This window comes from Carlito syrichta, unplaced genomic scaffold (genome assembly GCF_000164805.1).
Source record: "Carlito syrichta isolate Samal-C Ts95f unplaced genomic scaffold, Tarsius_syrichta-2.0.1 Scaffold301668, whole genome shotgun sequence".
Lineage (NCBI taxonomy): Eukaryota > Metazoa > Chordata > Mammalia > Primates > Tarsiidae > Carlito > Carlito syrichta.
The window spans coordinates 358,511-370,018 of NW_007245764.1; the positions used below are offsets into that span (position 1 = coordinate 358,511).

Genomic DNA, 11,508 nt, shown 5'->3' on the forward strand with positions numbered 1-11,508 from the left:
TAAATTATTTTTTTCTGAGAAAACATGAAATAATAACATCACATAATTTTTATACCATGAAAATTCATGTGTTATTGTAAATAAAAAATTTTTGAGCTGAAAATCAACCATAACGTTTCATAAAACCTCATAGTAATAAAAATTGGATGAATGTTTGTACACATATGCTTATACTACCTAATTCTAGAAAAGTGTTCAATTCTATGACCATTTGTTTATCCAAGCATTTACTGAGCACCTGTTATGGTTATTAATGAAGGTGGAATTGTGTCCCCCTAGGTATCCACACTGCAGAATTAGAGCACAATAAATAAATAATTGCAATGCTTATGACTAGGGCTCTGACTCAGGTGGCTCAATAGGTAGTCATGCAGCCTTTATTTTCATTATTTTCAAGGGTGAACAAGAAGCACTTTTCAACAACTTTATTCAGTCTTCAAAAATGGGCATACACTCTATCAATGTCTAGACATCTTACTTTTTTATTCACTTGTCCACTGGCAAAAGGTGTTTGTAAAAGAGGCTATGAGGCAGTTCTGAAGGCCACAAATGAGCAGGCTGGAGAACTACCTATAAACCCCAACATGGGTGCTTCTAGCTCTATGACTTTGTGCATGTTAGTTAACCTCTCTAAGCTTCAGCTTCTTCATTTTAAAAAATGGTTGGAATAGACTTCTTTGTGAGGATTCAGTTACAAAATGCATAAAAATATTCAATAAATGTGGTCTAATTATTAGTCACCAATATTACTATTAGACATTTTTCCTAGTTCTTAACTTTGGTCATGATTATATTTTGTAATAACATAACTTATTGATAAACATTACTTTATTTTGAAACAAAGGTAGTGAGACTGCTTAGCACAGTTCAACTTCCTTAATCACACTTATACAAATGGAGGCCAAAATAAGAATTAATACATTTGCCCACCAACCAAATGCATGTGAACAGTCCATGTATCCATTGTGCCCTATTGTCACCATCCAGAAAATAAAGGCACTGAGGCACATGGACCATGAATTTCATCTCACCTCTCAACCTCTCAGACTCCTCCCTTCCAAGTCAAAAGGTATTTCCTAGGCAATAGAGCAATGAATAAGTAAATTCATGGCCTCATTAAAGAAAAGCAAATCGTATGTTAATTATCTACCTCATTACAACTGCCTCAATTTCACTGCAGTGAAGTGAGAACTCACAGATGAGAATGGCCATAAATCTATTTGTCTTTCAGAAATTTGTATTTGTGGCTAAGATACATGTTGAATAAGTTATGTTTTATACCACCAAAAACTTGATTGAGTTGTGACTGTTGGATATTAATCAAGTGTGTTTCTGGCCCTTGAGTGTATACAAACATTTTTTAAAAACTTGTCTTGAGCACCTAATTCCTAAGTTGTCATCTTAGAAACCCCTATTTGTTAGGAGGCAAACAACCGCTTTTCTCCAACTAGCATCTTTAGCTATATCTCAGTGAGTAAGAGAGTCTAGCTTATTCGATTTCTAACTAGTGCATGGCTATTTGTGACAACAAAGTAGGTGAGATTGAAGAGGAATGTTTGTTTTTTTAAGGGCAGTCCTTTTCATTGAACACTATAGTATGTGTCTACAGCCACTTTTGTTCAAAACAGATGGGATATTTTAGCCCTTTCCACATCCCTGGAGCATTGGTTAAAAACAGGCATCTATGATCTTCATTCAAGGCAGATGTGTTTTCTTTGGAATGCACGATATTGATCTGAATAGTGCAAGCTGCTGTGTGTGTGCATGTATGTGTGTGTGTGTGCGTGCGCGCGCGCGCGTGTGTGTCTGTGTGTGTTTCTAGGAATTTGTGGTTAGCATTTAAAATTTGTGTCAGGGACTTCTCTGGCAAAGCACCTAAAATAAGCAAGATTAGAATCCCCATATAATTCACAATACCTTCACATCCTCATATCATGCATTTCCTCCACTGTTGTATTCTGCATTCATAAAGGACTCCTTTTGCTTAATTTTAAATTACTGTCTCTAGAATCATGGTCATTCTAATAAAACTACAGATTTTGGCTTAAATAAAATTGTATGGTTAACTGTTCAGCTTTATTTTATCTTATTCTTTCACTTTGTTACTTACACCCTGTTGACCACACCCTTTACAAAGGCCATTTTTTATAATATTGAGACTTCCCCAAATTTAAAATTTCAATAGAATCAGTTAAGATGCACACATTGAAACTGGTGTATTCTTACCATATTCAAAACACCAAACATTTAACTTTTTAGTGGGTTAACCGTTTCCTTACTTTCTTTTGTGCATCACTGTACCTTACCAATGTTGAACCTAGACCCGAAAGTATCCATCACATATACATGTGAAGCATGACTAAATATGGTATATCAAAAGAAAATTCATAAAAGCATTTAGAAAGTTAAAATTTTACTTCCTTTTTCTTTGTTTTTTTTCTTTTTTTTTTTAATCTACTGCTTTCATTCAGGGAGCCCTAGAAGCTAAGAAACTACATGATCCTTACTGCTAAAGCTACAGGGGGGGGGCATTTTTGAGAAATATGTAAAAAATATGCAAAATAATTTAACTAGGATCATGCCATTATGTGGGTTATTCTCTTTGTAAATTAAAGTGTTAATTATGTGTAATATCAGTCTATCAGTCTACCAGAGGACATTTAGTTGACACCAACCAATATCAAGATTGAGTTCCCCCACAGTGCAGAGGGTTTATGATTACTTCTGGGCTACTATTGAACAAAAGGTGTACAAAGAGTTAGATAAATATTAGGCATGCGGTCTTCCTTCTCACACATGTTTAAACGTTTTTCCTTCATTTGCTTAAAATTCAGAACAAATTTCATACATTGTGATGTCAACCACTCTAGCTCCATAGGGACTGACCTGGGTCACAGCCTTCTGGTAGACCATTTACCCAAAGCAGAGTTCTATAGTTAGAGTATCATTTAAGTAAGTTAGTCCATTAGCTCTCATGGGCACTGGTCCCTTTTTCTTTTCTTAAGATGTTTACTCAGAATTTTTGAAATTGAACTGTTCTCCATCTGAAACTTTGATTTTCCAAGATATAAAATTATGATGACTCAGTTATTCTGGATATTTGTTACCACACTGAGTGGTAGAAACAGCTCTGGTTTGGGAGATGACTGCTTCCTAATATGTGAAGCTCCATAGGAAGCTTCCTTAATTTTAGGCCACAGTCAATCCTAATGGGATAATCTTACAGCTAGAATAAGATAGAGTTTATTTTGTGTTATTGTTATAATGCTACTTGTGATCTTCAGAAGAACACAACATATACAAGAGAATATAATTTCTGATGAAAGCCTAGACATTTTACCCTTACTGTACCTCACACTGATGTTTTCCTTTAATTTGCAGATGGGAAAGTTTTCTACTCTTTTCCCTTTATGTATTTCTGAGATATTCAAACCACATCTGTCTCAATGTTATGAGAATATTAATATTGGAATTTGAGTTATTCAAATTTTATTTTCCTTCTCACTCCAATCATCTTCTGTGAGACAGAGAATCTTCCCTGAGATAGAGAATCCTATTTTGTCTAGTAATATTGATCCAATAAAAGTTTCCCAAGGCAATTTTGACTATTTGTTGGTGTTTTTCAGCAGGAGAAAAAGATCCTTTACAATTTTTGCATGTACTCAGACCAATTTAAAAACACATTGTGTATGAAAATGTAACTATTTAAATAATCAGCCTTCATATACATATGTAAAATATGTATGCAAATTAATATCTAAAATGTGCTGACTTTATGTAGGACCCAATCAACAGACTGGATGCCTGGTTATAACCCATAACACATGTAAACCATGTCAAAATTGTTTTTCTGATAAAATGTTATAATCTGTCAAACATTAGCCTTATAATTTCTCTTTGATTTGCTAGAAATCCTACCCCCCAGGCCCACAAATGGTCACACTCATTTTCTCCTTCTCAGTGTCATCAGAATGCAGCTGTTCTGCCCAAAATGGGAAATGTTGAAGTTACAACCAAGAAAGCTTGCTGGAGTGACTACAAAGACACTGATTGCTTTTCTTTCTCAGAAAGCAGATTACTTTGCAGTGAGTTTTTCTCCACTATCTCCCTTCCCAAAATGATTAAAATGGACAAAAATTCTGTTAATGTAGTAGCAGCTTAAATCAGATATCTCCCCCAACTTCCAGGTTGTCAAGGTGCTATTTGCCATGGTCTAAAGTGATTGCACACTTCCAATAATGTTAGAGATTCATGCAAAATGCCAGTGGCTGAGGTACTTTTTGGAACCTTGGGTCAAATGGTTCCAGACGCTTACAAGGCACTATTTGCAAAGTAGATGGAGTCAGTTTAATAAATTGCTGACTGGAGCTACAGTAGAAACCATCTAATTGAATTGGGAGTCTATGATTTATTTATTTTTTAAAATAATAGCCAATCTCCTTGTCTCTGAGATTTTTTACACTTCTCCTCCCTTTAAACTTTTCAGGTGCTTCAAGTCCTTGGGTTTCTTGGTAGTCCCTTGTGAAGTTGCACAATTTTTCTTAGATCTGTTTTCACTAATCTTGTAAACTGCCAATGTCCTTCACACAGTCCCCTTCTTTGCTGAGTTAGCTAATGTATATTGTACTTTCCACAAAGAAACAAAATAATTTATGCATTTGTGGCTCATATTTTCTTATTAATGTGTAATTAACATTTGAAATTTTATAAAATAAATTTAAACATTGCCTAAAATATGAATAAATAGAGAGTTCATTTTCACTCTTTCTCTATATTCATTATTCCACACTACTTAGTTATAAATTCTTGAATCCTAAAATGATAAAACATGCATCATATAACCTCTTTATCTGGATTTCATTATTTTCTGTTTATATTTAGGGAGAAATTCAGTTCTATAGTACCAAGACAACTTTAGCATTTCATAATGAGAATAGAAAAATATTATTTCATATAACAGTTTTTGTTTTTACAGGTATAGAATACCTACTTTTCTTGTACTTAAAATATTGCTGGGTGGTTGAAAAATTATGATGGAGATACTTCAGCAAAAAAGTATGTGTCCCAAGTAAAACAAGTCCACTTAAAGTTCTATAGAAAATATTTATTATGATGAAACATTAATTAAATCTTCCTGAGACTGAGTGGCATTAAAATATATTTTCCAAATAGATTTATATTTAATCAGTCAGGAAGAAGCAGTGTCAGCTTTGGTATATGTCTGGTAGTTTTGGATTTTGGGGGGGATAGGGTGTCTTTTTTCTGAGAATGCAAAATTGGGTTCTCACTGCTGACACAAATGTGCTAAGAGACTGTTGTAAAATATTTATGGTATAGAATAGTGGATAAATAGCTAGCATGCACAACTCGAATGCAATTAATACCCTGGAAAATATTTTCAATGCTTTTAATAATTCAACATGGCTTATTTTGCTAATGAAAATCTAGTTTAACCATTTCCATGGTAATGTAAGTAAGTGGGTAAGGGAGTAAAAATAGCCTGAAGCTCACTAAAGCCCTGAATGCCTTCGCTGTGGCTTTATTTCTACTCCACCTAATAAGGCATGCAAACTTCAGCATTAAGTTATCCTTATCTAAAATCCATTCCGTTTTAGAAGCAGATTGCTTGATCTATTTAGTGATGGATTCAATTAGCATGCTTAGAGAATCTGAAAAACGAGATACATACCAAAATTTAAGTCCCCAGGGAGAGCTAAGTGCAATAATCAGAAGGTGACTTGTGTCTGTCAGAGCCCTCTCTCACAGATGATCTCAGGGCAGTTCTGTAGGAGCAATCCAGCACCATAAGAAATAGACTTGTAGTTCAGTTCAGTTTTTCTTCAATTAAAGTGCATTGTGTCTGGATGGGAAAAGTGTCGACTCCCAGATTCTTCATCACTAGATCAGAGCATTCTTGATGTCCTTCCTATCAGATAAAATGGCCTTTAAAGTTTTCTAGGAAGATGCAGTGGCAGAAGACAGGTGCTTGCTTCCTTAAATCGACATTCGGAGAAAAGAGGGCATAGCTAATGGGTGGGGATGAACACACAGCCCCTCTCCTTCCAGGTCCAGCAGGAAAGAAATTGAATGATTTTTACCCACTTTGCTACACAGATGATTACAAGACCCGAAGCAATCACTAGGCTGGATAAGGTACCTCATTTGATTATATTCTGTGAAGACAAAAATAAATGAAAACAAAAAATCAGGAGCATCCTTTCTAAATGTTTCCTTTCAGCCAAAAAGATGCTCTTTCTCATTGCCACTTACATACAGAAGGTTTGGAGCAGCCCAGCTTGTGGCATCGTCCCTCCCCCGTGACAACCAGCTCTCTCTCTCTCTCTCTCTCTCTCTCTCTCTCTCTCTCTCTCTCTCTCTCGCTCTCTCTCTCTCTCTCTCTCATTCTCTCTCTCTCCACTCCCTCCCTCCCTCCCTGCCCCTGACTCCCTCCCTTCCTGCTTCTCTCTCTCCTCTCCAGCTGCCTTAGTCTGTTGATGCTGCTGCTGATTAATCAGGGATTCTGAAACAAAGAACCTACCTTCTGAAATAAGCAGTAATGTTTCTTCTGCTTCTGCAATCCGTCTGCATTGAGCGGCAAGGCTGCCAGCATTCTAGCACCTTGGATAGTTCCTGCTCACTAGGCCCATTGGAAAAGGGAGAAGAGGCAAGTGAAGAAATGACAAGAAACCCGAAAGCAGCATCGTTCTACTTTGGATTTCGGCTCCCTGGGGGCTTCCATCCTCATTAAAGGCCTCACATCTAGGCAACAGAACCTCTCTCTTTTATCTAACTGAGCTGAAGTCTGATTAGTAAATAAGAAGATGAAAAGAGGGTAAAGAAATCATTTATATTCACGATAGCACTGATTCAGTCCTTCAGTCCTTACAGAGAAAAATATACATAAATCCATCAAAATAAATATTTTTATTACAGAGAATGTTGAAGATATAAGCGTTTCACCCCTGGCACGGCTAATGAAAATGAGCAACAACTTAAATGGAACATTCAGATCTCGGTTTGATAGCCTTATTTGATTTCAATGTTGCCTTCACCCTCCCTGCACAGTCGAGCCATGCACACAATTACTGCTGACGTACTTCAGGCTGCTGCTTGGGGAAAGAGGGGAGGAGCCTTTTAACCTCATCAAAACAGCTTCATGCCACCTGCTCCCATGGCATGAGAACAAAACTAGCCCACTTTAGAACGTGCACAGCGCACACATGTGTGGAACAAAGGTCTTACTCTCAGACTGCACATTCTTGCTTTAAACTAAAATCAGATGTAATGTGTAATGGCACATGTGTGTCATTAATTCCTATAGACTCATTGTTGAAATTATTTAAAGCCATTCTATTTACTACATTTCCTAAGGACTCTCCTCATTCTGTTTTTGACATTCTACTGAATATATACATAATTATCATGTTATATGCCACAACTTGTATATATGCACGTGCTTGCATGTGTCTATATATGTGTGTGTGTCTATTAAGCTCAAAGTTTTTATCTCCTTTACTTCTCCTCAGAGTAAGAAGTAAAATGTAGATGCTTTAATGTGTTAAGTTTGTACTATGGTAAAAGGAACAATACACAATAAGTTTCTGCATAATTGTGGCTAGAATATCAATTTTTCAAGGAAAAAATATGTTTATTATTTGAAAGTGACCTGTAGGTTTTTCCTGTCACATTCTTTTTTTAATAATTCTTATTGTAAATGACCTTCATTTGCTAGCTGATTTCCCAAGAGTTATCCTAAGCAGCTAGAATAATATCTAATCTCTTAGAAAAATATTTTCTGGATGTAATTTTTGTGCAACAGACCACAAAAATAAACTTAAGTTCACCTTCCTAATTCTTAAGTGCCATCTGAGACTATGTTATGATTATCTCAAATTTTATTTCTTTAACTTGTATGTATCTGGGAGAAAATAAAATTAACACATTAAATTATTATGTGGTTTTCTGATTTTCCATGTTCCAAAGTGCTTTGCTAAAGTTCATCATGTAAGTTTTGGTCTTTATGTATCTACCTTTCATTTGGAACAGGACACCTGTTTAATGTTGGAAAACATTCAGCAAGATTAGATAGATGAAAAGAAGGAAGGGAAATATAAAAGGCCACACCTCCATCTGTCTTTCTTACTCTCTTGCTCTCCCTCTTCTCTACCTCTCCCTTTCCTGCCCTCGGTATCTCCCTTCCTGTCCCCATCCCCTTCTGTTTTATAGATTCTAAAAACTTAGCACATTGCAGAAAAGTGCCTCAAGCACCACTTACAAACTGGTAACAGCCGCCACACTGTGATCAAGAGGTTTACTAATGTACCATCATTTTTGGTAATGAAGTGTTCTCACAGATGTCTTTCAGCCCATGACCAAAGGTGAAAAAGATTCTTTATAGAAAAATTATATGACAGACATTTTAGGAAATGAAAATAATTTTACCAGTTTGGGTGGCTGCACTTTGAACTATACACAACTTGAATAAGTGCTAGTTAAAACCCATTTTTACATATGACAAAAAATAACATCAAGGCAATTCAACTCACTTGCTCCCAGTCTCCCACTTATTGCCTCATGAGGGTTATGACCAATGGTCATGATGCTGACTGCAGGTCTCCTCATCTTCTCAACACAGTAGTTCTCAGTTCCCCAGATTTCATGCACCAGAATAATTCAAGCAAATTGAGGAGAGGTTGATATGTGGTTGCCACGTATAAAAACAAAAGACCCTACAGTTATTTTTTACCACAAAAATTCAAAATGTGAAAGAGATTTTTATTTTAAAAGAATAGAGAGAACATATTTATAATACCAGATGATCTTTCCATTTTATTTTTTCAACTTTAAAAAATATATAATATTGCCTTCTTTCCTCACTCCCTGTCCCCTTCCTTCCTCCCTCCCTCCCTCCCTTTTTCCAACCCTTTTTTGGATCCTTTCTTCCTTCCTGTTCTTACCTGCCTGCCTGCCTTCCTGCCTTTCTTCTTTTATTTTTTTCCCCCATTATGTCATAGACTAGGACTTAGGAACCAGCACATTATACCAACCTCATCTTCTCAATCCCACATTTTCCTCATTCCAAGTGTTAGTGTCTGTTGACTAGGAAACTTCTCTGGAAACATATTAGTATAAAGGAATTTATGGCACCTTTAAATATTGGTGCTGATCTGGGCCTCTGGGCCTCATAACTATTTCTTTAGGTCTCACTGAATGAAACAAAAAAGGATTTTTATCCTCTCAAATAATCTTATAACCAAATGGAGAACTCATTTCTAACCATTTCAATAATATCTGGAGGAAAAAAATGCATTGAGTAATAAATAAAGTTGAAAATCCTCATATTAAGGTTAAAGATATAAAAAGATCAAAAAGGTTAAATTATAGTTATGTGTGGTTTATTTTTTAAGTATCTGTATAAAATACATAGATGCGTTTGATATCACTAGGAAACCAGTCATTGAGAAGACCCATTACTTAGTATTTCTTTTATTGTTCTTGATTCAGGATAGAGTTTGGCTCTTGCTTTTGCACTATAATGATTAACAAAGTTTGATGCTTTAGGAGTTAAATAGGTCCCTTCAGTGAATTCAGATAGACCAGGAGAGTCAGAGCCCTGAAAATACTTCTTATTCTATGCATTGGCCAGATGGTGGGGAGTGTTTTTTGTATAAAAATGATGTAAATGAGAAAAGTAAGAATTGAAATAGAACAATCTAGTTACCTAAATTTTAAAGGGTTTATTCAAATACATGAAGTGAAGATATACTCTCTGAAGTCATGTCATAATTTGTAACAAAACCTTTCTAGTTTTTTCTATGATCTGTATTTCTTCTATTATTCTTTCCACATTTAGCTTAGGGAGGTGACCCCTCTGTTATAATGAAATTATTCCACTAGGGAAAAAGCTAATCTCCTTCCTATCCAATCAGGATTTTCAAGCCTTCTTGTAACAGCATGAAATGAAAGTCTTGATAGAATGAGAACCATATGTTCCTCATGATTTTTGCCTATAACAACATAGACGTCAACAGAAGTTGCACATATGACTTAGGGGTCGTGCAGGAGCAGATGGCAATATGGGTGCTCCAAGATCCTTAATACTCAGTAACTAAAAAATTTAAAAAGTAAACAATTTATGGTCTAATAATACACATAAAAACTACATTTGCAGTGTCAAGGGAGCAAACTGGAAATAAATTGAATATTTCCTTGATAAGACATTTGTGAGTAGATAAAAATATCCCTTCTTTGTTTTGTCCAGTAGGTATTTTCTCACAAAGATTTCAGAAATACCATAAATGTATTTATTTCTATACTAAAAGTGATAACATACTAAAAATAATAAAAAGATTACTAAAAGATTACATGTCCTAGTAAATCAGACACACCCAGTTCAACCATCTCTCTTCTTTGAAGAGATTATATCTACTTGAGTTTCAAAAGTCAGGTTTATCTTACCTTCATAGCTTGTCCTAATTTACCACAATCAAACTGGATGCTTGATCTTTGTGTTATGAAGTACCCAGTAAATGATTTAAAATAAAATCCTGAGGTTTTTTTTTAATACTATGCCAAACATGTCTATTTCGTTCTTTGCATGTGCTTGTCCTGAAATTCCTTACAGAGCAGAAACCTTCCTTTCTGTTCCCAGGGCCCCAGCATATTGACTGCATCCAACCAGTGTAGGGATAGTATGGTAGGGATTTGTTGGAAGAATGTATGACTCCAGATTTCAACTTGTGGCACATTCTGCACAAGTAAAAAAATTCAAAAGTAGTCATATAATGAACATGAAATTATATTAAAAAAATAAAAGTACAATTGGAAATTTAAATACAGAAGTAGTCAAACTAAAACTCAAATACTTGAGAAGGGAAAATCTTTCCAAAGGGACTCCATAGTATTTCTAGTTGAAAAATCCAAAATAACCGATTTGAAACTGAATAGAAAATAATGGGATAGTTCCATAGGAAGACCAACATAATATAATAAGGATCATATTTGGAGAAAAAAGTACAATTCTTGAGATACAGTCTTAGTCAACTCAGGCTTCTATAACAAAATACAACAAACTATTGTCTTAAGCAGTAGAAATTTATTTTTTATAGTCCTGGAGACTGGGAAGTCTAAGATCAAGGTGCCAACATATTTGCCTCCTGGAGAAGGCCCTTTTCCTGGTTTGCAGATTGTACCTTCCGACTGTGTCTTCACATGGCAGAGAGCACATGCCCACAAGAGAAAGGGAGAAAGGGAGAGAAGGAAAGAGAGAGGAGGAAGAGAGAGAGAGAGAGATCTGGTCTCTATCTTCTTATATGGACACTAATTCCATCATGGGGACCCCACTTTCTTGACCTAATTTAACCTGATTCTTCCCAAAGTTTCCACCTCCATATATCATCACATTTGGTATTAAGATTTCAAAATATAAATTTTAGGGGGACACAAACATTCAGTCCATATCAGAGACACAAAATATGTGTAGGAAAATAAAGGGATTTTTTCACTTTA

The 11,508-nt window shown here is 35.5% G+C and overlaps 1 protein-coding gene across 1 annotated transcript in view; it reads right to left on the reverse strand.

Moving 5' to 3' along the window:
• The window catches only part of NYAP2 (neuronal tyrosine-phosphorylated phosphoinositide-3-kinase adaptor 2), a 235,009-nt gene extending 228,725 nt beyond the window's left edge, over positions 1-6,284 (reverse strand). Inside the window, exon 1 of the mRNA XM_008055093.2 lies at positions 5,690-6,284. The gene's annotated coding sequence lies outside the window, so the exon portion shown is untranslated. The remainder of the gene's footprint in view (positions 1-5,689) is intronic.
• Between the last annotated feature and the right edge of the window lie 5,224 nt (positions 6,285-11,508).